Here is an 18,411-nt window from a genome sequence, read left to right as displayed (position 1 = left end):
TTGCATAACATAAGCATCATACAGCATAATGCATCTGGAACAAGAAGGGGATACAGTGTTGACCTTCGGAACATGTTTTAGAAAAGAGAAAATTGTGCTAACGCACAAGACAAATCGAGATGACGTGCAGCCTCATCGGAAACGCAACACAAAACTTTTTTATAGCTTTGGAAAATGTTTCACGAAGCTTGGACATTTTTCATCAGAGAAGTAAGCGAATTCTTGTGATAAAGAAAGGATTTTCTTCACGAAGCATGAAAAGAAGGGAAGGTGTTTTTTCGCCGAAGGCTCAAAAAATGGTATGTGTGCAAAGTTTCATGCATCATAAAGAATTAAACTATAAATAGATTATATATTACATTTAAAGTTACAATATATTACACATTTTCACGTTTCAAATGTTTCTACAATAGCATTCAATCTTCTTTAAGTACTATCTCTGTAGCTTCGTTCAATAGTTGATTGACAACCTTGTCCGTAATGGCTTCGGCCATTTTTCTAATTTCATCGTCCCCCTTCGGGTGGGGGCCCGGAGATGCCTCAGCAGGTTCTGAGGGAAGAAAAGATACGGCTATATTACTATTACAAACCGAGAGCAGAGTCTGGAATTAAAAATTACAGCATGATAAAAACCACTAATTAATACCTATTTGCCCTTCGGGCTCTGTACTTTTCTCGGTAGCTTCCGCTATTTTTCTAGTGTTGTGGATGCCTGTTTCACTCCTTTGAATAATTTCTTGCGCCAATTCTCGGCCGCCGTTATCCCAGATATCGGTGAAGAATTTCCCACCAACCATGCTCGCTTCGGGTGAGGGGTCTTTAATGTCTTCGGAGGACAAGATAGCTTCGGACTGCGCTAAGGATTTTACATGATCGCAGCCTTTCCTCTCCAAAACAGCAGCAATCCCCCTAGCACCCGAAAAAGCGCAGATGTCACCACGGCAATTCAGAATTTCCTCGAAGGCCTCTGCTTCGTGGCTGACCCATTCCATTGGACCTTCAGGATTGCCTCTCGAAAAATTCTCTTCACTAGAGAATGCGCCAACGCTGGCGAAGCTAGATTTTATCTTTTTGACACACTCTATGGATTTAACATAACATTTCCTCTGGGACGCACGAAGCTCTTTAACACTCATCTCTAAATGATTGGCCAGTTGATCACTAAGCTCGCGTTTTGTTTCTTCAAGTATACGCTCTTCTTTAGCTCTAGCCAGTTGTTTCTGAAGATATTTAATTTCACGTCTTTGGGCTTCGGCCTGGGCCTTTGAGGTAGCTTCGTCCTTTTTTACCTTGTCCACCAATGTAAGCAGAATTTTGTCCTTTTCCAGAGCTTCATTTCTCAGTTTAATAACTTCTGATCGTAGGTTGTTGAATGCAATTTCATAGCTCTCATCTTCGGCACTCTTTTGTGCTCTCAATGCGTTGCTTAAAATTAAACCCTATATGTAAAAAAGGTTGGTATAAGAATAAAAGAATGAGTTACCAATTATAAAATTTGTAAACATCCAACTCCCATACCTTTAGGCTATTGTACGCAAGACTATCTGCAAGATCCTCCTTCGTCATAGCACATAATCCAGCCTCAAGCTTCGGAAACCCCATACTTCTAGACATCTCCCGACAGACGGATAATTCTTTATTGTCTGGGAGGCAGTATAGGAAATCCTCTTCGTCCGTTCCATTGAACACTAGTGCCCCTTCGGATATTTCAATTCTCTGGCATAGTGATTAGCTTCAAAGATTTCTTCTTCGGACAATTTCTTCCCCGAAGCATGCCGTACAATATAATCGTACATTTTGGAAGATGCTTCGGGGGCACCGGTGTTAGTTTCTTCAACCAAAATTGGTCCTTGTACTTTTATTTCTTTGGTTGCCTCTGCAATTTTTGCTTCTTCTGCTTTCGAAGGTATTACCTTGGCCAGTTCTGAAGTCCCGGTTTCAACTCCAGTCTGTTGCCTCGGAGCTTCAGCAACGGATACTTCAGCAAGCGCCTCAGAAGTTTCAGTAGTCTTCTTTGGGGTTGCGCTTGGAAGTTTAATGGTTTCCAAAACATCTAACACATTAACCATTCTTTTTCTTTTTGGGGTCACAGTTGGCCCCTTTTTAATTTCTGCTGCTTTAATTTCTTCTGAAGGACTCAAAATTTCTGATATTTTCGCTCCCTCAGTTGATGCTTTTGCTTCTTCCATCTTTTCTGTCGATGGCGCTTCGGCCAGCTCTTTGGTTTCCGGTAACAGAGTCGTTGGTTCTTCCAATTCTTTTGTTGTTGGCACTTCGACCAGCTCTTTGGCTCCGAGCAACGGAGTTGATTCCTTAGCTTCGGGGGCTGAAGATGTTCCACTTCCGAATTCAGGCACTGTGGCTAGTTCAATGTAACGTGGCCGGTGTGTGAGAACTTTCACCCTTTTTCTCTTCGGCGCTGGCTCGCTAGGAGCAGCTGAAGCAGTTTCTTTTGCAGAAACTGTACCTTTCCTTTTCTGCCCCCGCACTGGATAATGGTAGTCGGGGTACACGAACCCAATTGCATCAAAAACTCGGTTCAGTCTTTTCTTTCTTCGGCCTCCGAAGGCTGCTGACATTGCAGTATCTTCGGCCTTCGAATATGCCCCAAGCAATTCATCACTTACAGTTTCAATGCTCTTTAACCAATCATCATCTGGTTCAACGAATTTGTCTCCATACTTGAATGTATATTTCAGCCTGACTAGCCCACCTTCGTCAGTTTCTTTAATAGTCTCCTTTGGCATTTCCCAATTATCTGCAAGAGGCCATACTCTGAAGGCAATGTGTTCTTGTATCAAATCCCTTGTCCCAATAAAAGAGCAGACTACGCTGAAGGCCCGTTGGCATTCTTCGGCTGCTTCATCCATTTCAATCTTCGGTTTCCGGAGTCCGAAGCGCTGCCAGATGGGGCACATGATGACATCCTTAATATCCTCTCGAACCTTCAAATCATTTTTTACATAGAACCATTCTTTCATCCATTCTCCGGGCCATCTATTACGAAAGGTGGGCACGGGGCAGCTTGATCCAGAGCGAGCGCCGAAGCTGTAGCAACCAAAGTTGTTATGATATTGCTCTTTACCCCAGGGTTTTGTTTCGTATAATAATTCATGAATGTTGCAAAAACTTTTTGCACTTGGCTCTAGGCCTTGACTCTTCACAGCCCAGACGAAGATTCCCATTCTTATTATTGCTTCGGGGGTAAGTTGATGAAGGTAAACCTGATATATTCTCAAAACTTCTACGACGAATCTGCTTAGAGGGAATCGTAGCCCAGCTTTCAGAAAGCTTCAGAAAATAACGACTTCATCATCTCCGGGAGTCGGCACAGTTTTTTCTCCGGCATCTGCTCTCACAATAGACATATCCCGAAAATATCTCCCCCTCATGTTTTCAAGGTGATTTTGCCCGATAGTTGATTTCCCGAAGACTGAATGGCTTGGTCGCCATGGCCGATCTTCGGAATCCTCACCCCCACTATCTGCGTCATAACTGTCACTATCACCAGTATCTTCAGATAAACCTTCTAAAATCTCCCTTGTAATCTTCTCTGTGTTCGTCTTCGCTATTGACTCAAGAAAACCCAGATGCATCTCTTCGGAAAGGCTCAGCTTCATTTCGACAGCAACCTTCTTCTCCTCAGACATCTCTTCGGAATCCTTCCTCTCGTTTCCGAAGCCTAAAACTAAGAAGAAAACCAAATATTTGTGCGCAGAAAGCTTTTTTGAGCAGGCAAAACAGATGGCAGGAGAGCGTGCCAAATAAATTGTGGCGAGCCCCTATTTATAAACCCATTATGTCGGAGACTGGAGGGTCCCATTTGCCAGTGACTGTTGCTATTCTAGCAAGAGGAAGGTGTTTTTTCGGACCTTCGGCTTATAGCCTTCGTCCATTTCGCAATCTGAATTTATTATTCTAACAAATTAATATTGCGAGGGGCTAGGGCCTTCGGCTTCCGAAGGTCCTCAAAACATGATTTAACAATGTTTCTGGAGTAAAGTACATTAACAGGTATCTTCGGACTTGGATCAGAGCCACAGTATGAAGAAGCACAAGGAACACGAAGGTTGGCGCAGAGCCGAAGCTGTGTGTAGAAGAGCTTCGGGAGAACGGCGGAAAAGGAAACCGACTTAAAGATGAAAAACCAGATTCGACCTCGAAGAATTATCATGGAGTTATTGATAAATGTAAAGGGCATTAATGTAATCTTGCATGGGCTGCGACCCGTGCCTATAAATAGGTGAACAGTATCCCCGTACTGTTCACGCTGATTTTGACATTGGCTTTTCCGTCACACTTGTACTTTTACCTTCTCACGAGCTAAAGGTACATTGGTAGTTTGATATCATTTCCATGTTTCTATCATAGTAAAATAGAAATGAGTTGTCAATAATACATAACCGTTTATGTTATCTTATATGTTTCATATAACTCCTTCTTCATTATCATATTTTATGCTAATGAAGGTATGTCCTTCGTAACCTTCGTCCGAAAATCATTATATCCTTAGGGAAATAATGCTTCAAAGGACGAAGGATAATGACATTTAACATTTTGTGTTGTCTTGTTCTTAATTCATAGCATTTGAGAGCAAGTCCCCAACAATAAACTTACATTTATTTAGAAAGTAAGATCAAGTTACTTATTACAGACCAGAGTTATCCTAGGAGTGCAGAGTAATATTATTACAATACCAAGGGAGGCAAAAACTCCTCCCTATAAGTTCTTTCACAAAAGTTCTATATGGAGGACCAAGTCCTCTTGCGGCTTCACTCTTGTTTTTCTTCCTTGGGAACCACCTTGGAGCAAAAGCAACAAAAATTTGTCGCTTCCTCACCTAAAAACAACGGAGGGATAAACCCTGAGTATGGAATTACTCAGCAAGTCTTACCCGACTAAAGAAAAGACTCTCAAGGGTATGCTGGTTAAGGGAGTCAAGGTAAGGCTTTTCAATAATCAAAGACTCTGTTTTGCAGAAATGCTTACTAAAAGTGGATCCTTAAAAATCCAGTTTTATTTGTCAAGTTAAGTAGAATTACCTGCAACTAGAGTTCTTTCTACCCTAGTTCAATCACTTGTCCTTCACTAGCCAATTTCTTATCAAAACCATCATCTTTAGTGGATTGCTACGTATAGGGCAGTGACCAAGTCTTCATAACCGCGAAGGTACGGCGATCCGAATCGATTATACTCAGCTAAGGATCTCCAATCACACGACATATGTAGCACTTAACCCTTGCATATGTCAACCCGCCACCAGGGTTCTTAAGACCAGATCAGGTTCACGCAAACTGAGAGCACAGATACACCACCGTCCAGCCTCTTGCTACGGAGGGTACATGCTACTCCCGCCACCGCTCCACGCCCATTTCGTGTTATCTTATTCTGGCCTTAGTCTGCCCGAGGCAAGGTTTACCCATGACCAGGCATGTGACCAGTTAAAGGGTCGTCGGTCAGCAAGCCTACATCGAGACGGTCCTTAATCGACTCAGACGGAGACACTACACCAAGACTCTCTTCTCGTGCAAGTCACCCGCCCGGTCTCAGCTTAATCATTTAAAACCCAAAGCTTGGTACCTAGTAGAGGTACATCTTTTCCGATGTTGAATCCATCACGGTCGTGATGGATTCACCATCAAGTTTTATTTTTGAAAACAACCCTCCCACTTTGCCAAACATCTTTTGTAAAACAAATTCTTTTGTTTTTCTAGAGCAACACTAAGCATAGTAAAAGATTTTTGTAAAAACAGGGTTTCAAGGAAGGTAATCAAGTTCAAGGAAGGTAATGCAGGAATTGTTTAATCAATCAACTCCTATCACCTAATGCAGCAAGCAAGTGAGGAAGATTTTAAAAACATCAAGGAAGGTGGCAAATGCACCGGGGCTTGCCTTCATTAGTAGGTGAGTCAGGCTCGGACCCGCAGATATCGAAGTAGAAACAATTGCCGGCCTGAGAATCCGAAGGTGGTGGTGTCTTCTCTTCGGTCACTTCAATCTCTTCTTCGTTTTCTAAATATAACCATATAGGTATATATATATATATATAAGAATGAATGGCATGTAATGCTCATGAGAGTGTAAAGATAATAAAGATTTATTATCTAAGTCTTGAATACAACTTTCCTTCACGGAACTCCGAGAACTTAGGGTTTCCGGAGTCAGTAAAGGAGTTCATAGAGCAGGGGTGGGTTTTAGGTTCTAAGTATCAAACAAGGTCCAAATCAACCCAAACTCTACCCAAGGCTTCTAAATAATGTGTAGAGCTTATGTAAAAAGTTTGAGAAATTTTGGGATTATTATCTATTTTCTAAAAATCTAGAACTACTACTTTAAACTACTTTAAATTCCTTATTTAACCTAAAAATCATGAAACTATTTTTATTAAATCCTAGGGAAAATAAGAAGTCTAGGAAAATTGGTTTCACAATTTTAGGATTTTTCTACATTTTTTAACAAATTTCCAAAGCTCTACTGAAAAGAAAAAAAGAAAGATTGAAACAGTGATGGGCTGGTTTCAGCCTAGCGGCCCAGTCCAGAGGGGAAAAGCGCGCGCGCGCCCGCGGGGCAGATTTGCGTAGAGGCCCTCAATGTTTTGGATAACTTGAAGTGGGTTCTGTTACTGTTTTCTTAAGTCACTGACAGTTTGCAGTATGGTCCCTGGGTTTCTATTTCTTTACAGGGGGAAGTCCACGACGGCGTGGAGCACGGCCGCGCTCCGGCGAGCACGTAGACCGGCCGGAGGAGGCCAAGACGGGTGCTCAGCTTCGGCCTAAACCAAATTCACTACCTGGAGAACGTTTCCCCCAACTTAATTGCACGAATGACCAACTAATGAGCTCTGGCCACGGTGACCGAGAGCATGGCGGACGGATGAAGTTGTCCCCGGCGATCTAAGGCTACTCCGTGCAAATTGAGGGTTCGGTAAGCATCACAGAGCTGTGAGAGTGCTCAAACGAGGAAGCAGAGGACAGGGACTGACCGGAAAGGGACTGGCTGCGGTGAAGCTGTTCTTCACGGTGCGGCGGACCAATTTGGGGGAAGTTTGAAATTGGTGAGCTCTGGAGGACGATTGAGGGTGGGAGTGGGGGCTCTGGTTTCATGATGAGGTAGCGCAGCTGCCCGCGCCATCAATTTATAGAGGGCATCGACGGTGGCCGGGAATTTGGAGAAGGACGCACGGCGGTCGGAGGTAGAAGAAGGCACTGGCGCACGTGAATCCATGGCTAGTATCGTGGCAACCTCACCGGCGACGATGGGACAGCGGTAGGGAGTCATGGTGACGTGGTAGATGGACAGAGACACGCGGCGGACAACGGCGAAGGCTTGACGATAGTGAGCAGCTTTATCCACAGGCGGTGAGCAAGGGGAGGGGTATCGCGGCTGGCCAGGGTGGAGTCCAGCTCACCGGCGGTGAAGATTCTTTTACCACGCAGCGCTATCCAACACCCAGGCACTAATCTCTACGCCGGTGACACGAATCACAGCGGAGAGAGCCGTCGGCGGTGAGGGACTGCCGCGCTGGCGGTCTGATCCTTTACAGTTACTGTACCATGGCGATTTCAGTCAAATGAACCTGACAGAGCAACTTGAAGCCAGATTTTCTCTCAATTCCATGTGGTACCAAGCCCAAACACCTATAACAAAGTTATTCCTCTTTAATAACTCTACAACTTTGTTATAGCAACCCTAGGTAGATTCTCACTGGATCTTAGTCGAAATGGCTCTCAAACTTGGATCAAAGTCACTGTCCATCTGAAGTTCAGACTGTATCAGCCTGACAGCCTGACTTCAGGCTTAATTATCTCCAATATTTTCTTAACAACTATGCTCACACTCTTAAGCAAAGTTGTTCTCCTATGATTGGGCTACAATTTTGATGTGGTGACCTAGGGCAAAAACCCTAGAATTAAAAAGTTGCAAGGCTCCAAAGTTGAGCCAAAACTCTGAAATTCAGACTTAACATGAAATCTCATTTAGGGTCCTTTTTGCAAATGATTCCAAAATTTAGGGTTTGGCTTGTAAATTCACATATGAGTGACCCAATTGACTTAAGATACTTATTTAACTTGGTTTTTGCACTTTAGTACAAAAGTGGACTAATTTTGCACATAGGCCCCTAGGGTTTGGATTTAGGGTTTTCCAGGGTTCCAATTAGGGTTTTTGGTATCCCAGGGGTATACAAGTGATTCAAGTTCATTCTTGGGAATATTTTATGACTATTCCCCTAAAGCTTTTATGTTTTCTCAATTTGGGTTATGTCTTACCCCTTTAATCCCTATTTAGGGTTAAGTTCCCTATCCAGGGTTCTATTTGCAAAGTGCTATAACAATACAACTTGTTTGAAATTTTTACCTAGTGAATGCACTCTAGATGTGTCAAACATATGCAATTCCAATGCTTATGATGCCATGCTCAAGTTTTAGTTACAATAACACCAGGGGTGTTACATCCTTCCCCCCATAAAAGAATCTCGTCCCGAGATTAAAAGTCCTAGGGTAAGTAATGGAAAAGGAAACGCGACATACTTTTATTTCCTTATTTCTGGTACAAGGCAGGGGTGGCTTGGGAATTTACTCCTTTATTACAACATCTACACATGCTTTACAATTTACAAGAGGCTAAAAAGCCTGGGAAATTCTTATCTAAAAAGTCTTGAGTTTCCCACGTAGCCTCATCTTCGGAATGCTGGTTCCACTGTATCTTATAAAACTTGAGAGTTTTTCTCCGGGTAACCCTGTCCTTTTGATCCAAGACTCGAATAGGGTGCTCAGAATATGTCAAGTCCGGTTCAAAGACAACATCTGTCACTTCAATGGTTCGATCAGGAACCCGAAGACATTTCTTCAATTGGGACACGTGGAACACATTATGCACAGCAGACAAGGTTTCGGGTAACTGAAGTCGGTATGCCACTGGCCCATATCTTTCCAGGATAAGAAAAGGACCAATATATCGTGGTGCAAGCTTTCCTTTAACCCCGAAACGCGATACTCCCTTCATTGGTGAAACCTTTAAGTAGACATAGTCTCCTTCAAGGAAATATAAGGGCATTCGCCGTTTGTCTGCATAACTCTTTTGACGAGCTTGGGCTTTCTTCATATTATGAATTATTTTCTGAACCTTTTTTTTCTCTTTCACCATATCAGGCCTGAAGAAGTACCTTTCACCAGGTTCAGACCAATTTAGCGAAATACGACATTGTCGTCCATATAAAGCTTCAAAGAGTGCCATCTTAATGCTTTCTTGATAGCTATTATTATATGAAAATTCCGCTAACGACAAACATTCATCCCATTTTTGTGGAAATTCCAGAACACATGCCCGCAGCATATCTTCAAGTATTTGGTTCACTCTCTCAGTCTGTCCACTGGTTTGAGGATGATAGGCCGAACTGTGGAGCAGTTTAGTACCCAGGGATCTATGAAGTTCTTCCCAGAATTTGGATACAAATTGTGGTCCACGATCCGACACTATAGTCTTTGGAACACCATGCAAACTGAAAATACGGGCAATGTACAATGCTGCATAAGTGGCCACTGAGTACTTTGCCTTAACAGGTAAAAAGTGGGCAATCTTTGTAAGTCGATCGATGATAACCCAAATGGAGTCAAAGCCTTTTGTTGTTCTGGGTAATCCCACAATGAAGTCCATACTAATATCTTCCCATTTCCATGTAGGGATCGACAAAGATTGTAATGGACCAGCAGTCTTCATGTGTATGGCCTTGACACGTCTGCAAGTGTCACACTTAGCCACATAGCGTGCAATTTCAATCTTCATCTTCGTCCACCAGTAGTGCTGCTTTAGATCATGATACATCTTAGTGCTTCCCGGATGAATATAATAGCGACTAAGATGTGCTTCATCTAAGATTTGCTGGCGGAGTTCTTCATTCTTCGGCACCACTATGCGGTTATTGAACCATATCACACCTTGATCGTCTTCTTTGAAACATTTGGCTGTTCCAGCCATTATCTTCTCACGTATGTGCTTCATACCCTCATCATCTTTTTGTGCGTCAATTATTCTTTGTAAGATGACTGACTCCAGCTTCAAATGATTTGAAGTCCCATGTTGAATCATTCCTAGGTTTAATTTCTCCATCTCCTGGCATAATGTAATGTCAGAAGTCCTCAATGTTAAACAATGGCAGGAAGCCTTGCGACTGAGCGCATCTGCCACTACATTTGCTTTTCCTAGGTGATAATGGATTTCTAATTCATAATCCTTGATCAGCTCGAGCCATCTCCTCTGTCTCATATTCAATTATGACTGGGTGAAGATGTATTTCAAGCTTTTATGGTCTGTATAGATATGATAGACATTACCCAGCAAATAATGACGCCAGATTTTTAGGGCATGAACCACCGCAGCTAAGTCCAGATCATGAGTAGGATAATGTTCCTCATGTTGGCGTAACTGCCTTGAAGCATATGCAATTACTCGGAATTCTTGCATTAGCACACAGCCGAGTCCACTGCTTGATGCATCACAATATACATCAAAGGGCTTGGTGATGTCCGGTTGAGCCAATACCGAAGTAGTGGTTAATAATGTCTTCAACTGTTCAAAAGCTTCATCACACTTTGAAGACCAATTGAATTTAACATCATTCTTCAATAAACTTGTGATTGGCTTCACAAGCTTTGAAAAATCTGGTATGAATCGGCGGTAATATCCAGCCAGTCCAAGGAAACTTCGGACCTGATGAACAGTGGTCGGGGGTTTCCACTCCAAAATGTCCTTGACTTTGCTAGGATCTACCGCAATCCCCGTGGCAGACAGTACATGTCCCAGAAACTGAATTTCCTCCAGCCAAAACGCGCATTTGCTAAACTTGGCATATAACTGATGTTCTCTCAAGCGCGTTAAAATGATCCGTAAATGTTGGGCGTGCTCCTCTTCATTCTTGGAATATATCAAAATATCGTCAATGAAGACTACCACAAACTTGTCCAACTCGGGCATGAATACCGAGTTCATCAAATACGTGAAGTGGGCAGGAGCATTTGTCAATCCGAAAGACATTACCAGATATTCAAATAATCCATACTGCGTAGTGAAGGCGGTCTTTGGTATATCTTCGGGCCGAATACGGATCTGGTGATAGCCCGATCTGAGATCAATCTTTGAAAATACCCTTGCTCCAGTCAGTTGATCAAATAGAATGTCAATCCTTGGAAGAGGGTACTTGTTTTTGATGGTGACCTCATTCAGGGGTCGATAATCCACACACATCCGTAAAGTTTGATCCTTCTTTTTGACGAATATGGCTGGACAACCCCATGGCGATGAGCTTGGCCGGATAAATCCTTTCTCAAGTAAATCTTGTAATTGAATGTTCAGTTCTGCCAACTCATTAGGAGGCATTCGGTACGATCTTCTAGATACTGGAGCCGTACCGGGCTTCAACGCAATTACAAACTCTACCTCCCGTTCAGGTGGCAGTCCGGGCAAATCCTCGGGAAAGACATCGGGAAACTCACATACCACCGGAATATCCTTGATTTCCGGTATAATGGCTTCATAAGCTCTGCCAGTAGCTTTGGTTGGAATGGGGATAGGCAAAAGAATTTCTTCCTGGTTATGACTCAACCTGATAATTCTCTGATCAGTGTTGACAGTTGCTTTATGTCTGGCTAACCAATTCATACCCAAAATGACATCTATATCTTGGCCTTTCAGAACGATCATATTAGTAGGAAAGTCCCGTCCGGCCAAGGTTACGGGCACTTGATAGGCCACTTCTCTAGTAAATATTTGTCCCCCTGGTGAGTGAATTTTAAACCCCTCTTTTGATTCATGGCATGAGATGCAATGTTGCTCCACAAATTTCTTGCTGATGAATGTATGCGAAGCACCAGAATCAAAGAGAATAACTCGGGATGATTGGCCACAAGAAACGTACCCATCATTACCGGCTCACCGTCCGGTGTAGTGGCCACTTGTGTATAATATATGCGTCCCGTCTTCTTTGTATTTTTGCCCATATTATTTCCCTTGGCTTGAGATGAATTCCCAGATCCTTGCTGATTATTTGACTGGTTCTGCTTTGGATAAGGGCAATCCTTGATAAAATGCCCAAATTTGCCACAATTGAAACATCCAGTCGATGAGCTGGGCAAAGCAGGGAATCGAGTGCCTGGGGCACCCGGCTGACTTGATGCAGTAGGGGCATTATTGGGACGAATAAAGACTGGTTGCTTAAAAGGGAAGGAGGGTGGACGAGCGAAAGAACGATTCTGGTTAGAAGGCTGGATGACGAACCGTTGCCTCTTCATCGGGCCTTGACTAGGCCTGTCACCTCCAAAACCCTTGGATTTTCCCGCGCCTGCATACTTTGCTTCTACTGCCAGTGCCGTACTGACAGTGTTGGGGACTTGTTCTCAAATGCTATGAGTTAAGAACAAGGCAACACAGAGAATGTTAAACGATAAAGTCCTTCGTCCCTTGAAGCATTATTTCCCTCAGGATATAACGATCTTCGGACGAAGGTCATGAAGGACGAACCTTCATGATCACAGTATACGTTAATGAAAGACGAAGCATATGAAACATAAAAGATGGCATGAATAATCATATAACATTATTCATTTAACTTTATTATATCATCATAGAGAAATAGAGACAATATCGAATTATAAATGTACCTTCGGCTTGGAAGGAGATGAAAGTACAAGTGTGACACAGAAGCAAATGCCAAGTCCACGTGAACAGTACGGGGGTACTGTTCACCTATTTATAGGCACGGGGTACAACCCATACAAAATTACATACATGCCCTTTACATTTGGTGATAATTCTATAGCACTCTATCGAGGTCTAAATGGCCTTTTCATCTTTAAGTCGGTTCCCTTTTCTGCGAACATGCCGAAGCTTTCCTGCTTCACAGCTTCGGCGCTGTGTCAACCTTTGTATCTTTTGAGCTTCTCCCTTTCTGATACAAGTCCGAAGATACCTGCTCACACATTATAAAGCCGCTTCTCCCTTGAAGACCTTCGGCGACGAAGCATAGACCCAACAGACAGCTCTTCCATAAGTAAGATCTATGCAGGTTGCCATCTTTCTTTGCAGTTGATCATTTAAACCTCTCATAAAGCAATTCTTCTTCTTCAAATCAGTGTTCACTTGATCGATTGCATATTGTGACAAATGATTGAACTTATTGAGATACTGATTGACAGTATCCCCTCCTTGTTTCAGCTTCATAAATTCTTCTTGCTTCATGTGAAGAACACCTTCTGGAATATAGTGCTCGCGGAAGGCCACCTTGAATTCTTCCCATGTTATCTGATGATTGGCCAGTTGAACGGCCACAAAATTACCCCACCAAGTGCTGGCAGGTCCGCGCAGTTGCTGGGCTGCGAATAAAGGCTTCTGGGTTTCTGAACATCGCAGCAGTCCGAACTTTTGCTCAATCACACGAAGCCATTCATCTGCTTCTAACGGGTCTTCGGCTTTGACAAACAGCGGTGGTCGTGTCTCTGAGAAGTCCATGTAAGAGGTTTCACGGGGGCCCTGTTGATAACCCCGCCCGTCTTGTTGTGGAAACTGTTGACCCGCCATCTCTCTCAGAAAACGGGTATTATCCGCGGTTGCATTTACCAAGGCGGCAATCGCCTCGGCCAGTGTGGGAGGAACAGGAGGTGGATTTGGGGTAGACTCCCTCCCACTGGAAGTTCTAGCTGCATCCTGAGATCGGGTCTTGGAAGGCATCTGTGGCAACAACATTAGGAAACAATATGATATGCCAAAGAAAAACCATCCATTCTACATTACCAAAAAGAGTAATGTACAGACTTGAACTTTTACAACAGGATACATTACCTATTATACAATAGTACAACCTATTATACAATAGTACAACCTGTTATTCAATACACTACTTCTACTTCTACTTCACCACTAATCCTGCTTTCCGTTGCTTTTAGCGGCTTCGTCGTCGGGTGTGGGAGACCATTCGTCGACCAGCCTCATAGAAGGAGGGGGCTGAAAAAGGTCTAACTCACCACCAAGCGCGTGTCCCGCAACATGCGAGGGTCTAGCTTCCGACTCATCAGGATTCGTAGGCTCACTAGGATGCAATTGCGAATATAATACATGAACCTCTTCATGTAAGTTATTGCAATATGTCTGCAGGTCTTCAACGACCAAGTTGAGCTCGGCTATTCGAGCTTGAGCTTTTTGCTCCTTGTCCCATGCAAGCGAACGAGATTGGACAACCTAGTTGAGTGCCAAATCTCGGTCCGCGAGCTGATCTCGTAGATGGCGGACATCTCTTCTCAACTCATTTTTGCGGTCACCATCTACGACCCAGATAGCCGTCCTGCGGCGGAGTTCCACTTGGAGCCGACTCACTTCAGCTTCGAGATCCCCTATAGGATCATTGCTTCCGCTACTACTATTATCATGCCTTGGGGCCAGCTGGTGACTCGGCACACCAATCGGTCCAGTGTGTTTGCGCGCTGTTCTCCTGGTGCGCGGCGGCATTTTCTAAGGGGAAAATTTGATTAGTATGGTTCTTAGCATGATGCATGTATAATTACAGAATCAACCTTAGTTGATTCACACCTTCTATATGTTGCACTCTTACTACCTGGTCTTTAAGATAGACTCTTCAGAATACTTAGGTAAGAAAGGAAGAAAGTCTCTAGGTAAGACTTTTAGAAAATCCTTTTGAAGATGCCTCATAATATCTGCAAAGAAGGGCTACGCTCCGATACCAGCTGTGACGGAACCTCCCAAGTAATTAGGCCCACCTACAGTTGTCCTTGTCCAATAGACATCAGACACCCTGTAGATGTTCCTAAATAACTTGACAAGTTCGGTATCTTCTTTCTTACCTTTCCAGGAACGTTTCACCCATCTTGCAGACATTACAGAACATCGGAGATATAGAAATGCGGAAGCGATTACATAAACTTACATTTATTTAGAAAGTAAGATCAAGTTACTTATTACAGACCAGAGTTATCCTAGGAGTGCAGAGTAATATTATTACAATACCAAGGGAGGCAAAAACTCCTCCCTATAAGTTCTTTCACAAAAGTTCTATATGGAGGACCAAGTCCTCCCGCGGCTTCACTCTTGTTTTTCTTCCTTGGGAACCACCTTGGAGTAAAAGCAACAAAAATTTGTCGCTTCCTCACCTAAAAACAATGGAGGGATAAACCCTGAGTATGGAATTACTCAGCAAGTCTTACCCGACTAAAGAAAAGACTCTCAAGGGTATGCTGGTTAAGGGAGTCAAGGTAAGGCTTTTCAATAATCAAAGACTCTGTTTTGCAGAAATGCTTACTAAAAGTGGATCCTTAAAAATCCAGTTTTATTTGTCAAGTTAAGTAGAATTACCTACAACTAGAGTTCTTTCTACCCTAGTTCAATCACTTGTCCTGCACTAGCCAATTTCTTATCAAAACCATCATCTTTAGTGGATTGCTACGTATAGGGCAGTGACCAAGTCTTCATAACCGCGAAGGTACGGCGATCCGAATCGATTATACTCAGCTGAGGATCTCCAATCACACGACATATGTAGCACTTAACCCTTGCATATGTCAACCCACCACCGGGGTTATTAAGACCAGATCAGGTTCACACAAACCGAGAGCACAGATACACCACCGTCCAGCCTCTTGCTACGGAGGGTACACGCTACTCCCGCCACCGCTCCACGCCCATTTCGTGTTATCTTATTCTGGCATTAGTCTGCCCGAGGCAAGGCTTACCCATGACGAGGCATGTGACCAGTTAAAGGGTCCTCGGTCAGCAAGCCTACATCGAGACGGTCCTTAATCGACTCAGACGGAGACACTACACCGAGACTCTCTTCTCGTGCAAGTCACCCTCCCGGTCTCAGCTTAATCATTTAAAACCCAAAGCTTGGTACCTGGTAGAGGTACATCTTTTCCGATGTTGAATCCATCACGGCCGTGATGGATTCACCATCAAGTTTTATTTTTGAAAACAACCCTCCCACTTTGCCAAACATCTTTTGTAAAACAAATTCTTTTGTTTTTCTAGAGCAACACTAAGCATAGTAAAACCTTTTTGTAAAAACAGGGTTTCAAGGAAGGTAATCAAGTTCAAGGAAGGTAATGCAGGAATTGTTTAATCAATCAACTCCTATCACCTAATGCAGCAAGCAAGTGAGGAAGATTTTAAAAACATCAAGGAAGGTGGCAAATGCACCGGGGCTTGCCTTCGTTAGTAGGTGAGTCAGGCTCGGACCCGCAGATATCGAAGTAGAAACAATTGCCGGCCTGAGAATCCGAAGGTGGTGGTGTCTTCTCTTCGGTCACTTCAATCTCTTCTTCGTTTTCTAAATATAACCATATAGGTATTGTTGGGGATTTGTTCTCAAATGCTATGAATTAAGAACAAGGCAACATAAAATGTTAAATATCAATGTCCTTCGTCCGCTAAAACATTATTTCCCCAAGGATTTAATGTATTTCGGACGAAGGTTATAATGACACAATTACGAAGGTTATATCTTCGTAATTGAACTCTCAAAGATAATATAAAATAACACGAGACATAAAGCATTAAAGACAAGTAAATTAGAAGTAAACAACATCATTTACACATTATATAAACTTAAGATATTCAAATATAATGTTTAGGTACATTTATACCTCTGCCTTGGCAAAGAATAATTTCCGAGCGATGTGATTGCAATTACAGGAATCCGTGAACAGTAAAGGAATACTGTTCACTATTTATAGGCACAGGACACAGCCTGTGAGCAATTACAATCATGCCCCTCATAAAAGTTTACAACAACGACTCAAACTGTTATGGACTAAAAGGTCATTTTATCTTCGGTTTGTAATTCCGAAGCTTCATGATCGGCACCCTTCGACATCACGTACAGACAGCTTCAGCCGAAGCTGTTTCTTCCTGCAGGACCTTCGGCGACGAAGCATGGTCCCAACAGTAGCCCTTCGCGGTGCTAGATCGTTTTTCGTAACGAGCTTGATCCGTGAAAAAAGTCTCTTAGGCTTCAGGAAGCCGAAGGTCTGAAAAACACCTTCCCTGAGCTCGTTGTCGAGAAACGATACAGCTTCCGAGCGCGTAGCGGTCCCACCATGCAGGTTCACTATTTTGGTCTTTGCGGCCCACCGCACAGCGGGTGCGAGCAGCTGTTTGCCTGGTGTAAAAATCCTGACGATTCACCTTCTTACCTGCAGCACTATATAAACAGACAGGTAGGTGTGAAGTTACCACAGCATTCATTGCTATTGCACTGTTTTGCTGCCAAAAATTTTAACCATAGTCGAAGCTTAACTCTCGCATTCAGACGAAGCTCCAGTTTGGTGCCTACTTCGTCAGAAGAAAAGCTTCGGGAGAAAAGGTTATTTAATTCCCAAGAAATCTTTCAAGAAATTCAAAATTAAATGGCCAGAGTGCGCTCTACTGCTAGAGTTGAGCGTGAGGGAGACGAAGCCGAAGGAGCGAAGACTGTTCCTATCTCCGAAGCAATGCAGCGATCCGGATTGGTGACCTCGGAAAGAATCCCCACTGCCGAAACAGAACAAGCTGCTGCCGAAGCGGAACAAGGAGATATTGAGGAAGCTGATTCTGACGGTGATTACCATATCGCAGTACCGAGCAAGCCTAGCCATTTGGACTTCGGAAAGTCAACTATCTCCAAGGCCGATTTTTCCAAAATGGTGAAGTCGGGCTATTTCAGTGAAGATGAGAAGAAGCTGATTCGCTTCGGGGGAGAGGAAACTACCCCGAAGCCAGAAAAGGATGAAATAGTTATTTTCAAGAGTTTTCTAAAAGCTGGATTGAGATTTCCTTTAAATAGAATGATTTCTGATGTGCTGCAAAAGTTTGGGATCTATTTTCACCAACTGACTCCTAACGCCATTGTCAGGCTTAGCGTTTATATCTGGGCTCTCCGAAGCCAGGCGGTGGAGCCGTTTGCCGACAGCTTCTGTCGAGTACATGAGCTGCATTACCAGACTAAGGCCAGAAAGGATGGGTTGCATGAAAATTTTGGTTGTTATAATTTTGCCTATCGGAAAACCACAAAATTTCCTATGATTAGCTACCGAAGCAAATGGCCGGCAGGCTGGAAGTCAGAATGGTTTTATATCAAAGTTGACGAAGACAAAGAGAAGCTGGTACAGAGCCCTCTTGAACTGATCTTCGGAGAAACCAGACCCCGATGCAATATGACAGCAGAAGGTCCAACTTGGACCGCACTGGCTGAATTCAAAATTATTGCAGAACATATTGGCACTAGAGATTTAGTGCAGGAATTTCTGGCCTTCAGAGTATTTCCAACTATGAAAGAGTGGACTATGCCGAAGCTTAAAGGAGAAAAGAAAGAGGGGGAGCTTGTCCGACTACCCTATTATTATAAGTTTAAGAAATATTTTAAAGCACCCTGCCAAG

The sequence above is a fragment of the Zea mays genome, chromosome 3, assembly GCF_902167145.1.
Source record: "Zea mays cultivar B73 chromosome 3, Zm-B73-REFERENCE-NAM-5.0, whole genome shotgun sequence".
In the NCBI taxonomy this organism is placed as follows: Eukaryota; Viridiplantae; Streptophyta; class Magnoliopsida; order Poales; family Poaceae; genus Zea; species Zea mays.
The sequence above is the reverse complement of the archived record's forward strand: the minus strand, read 5'-3'. Positions refer to the sequence as shown.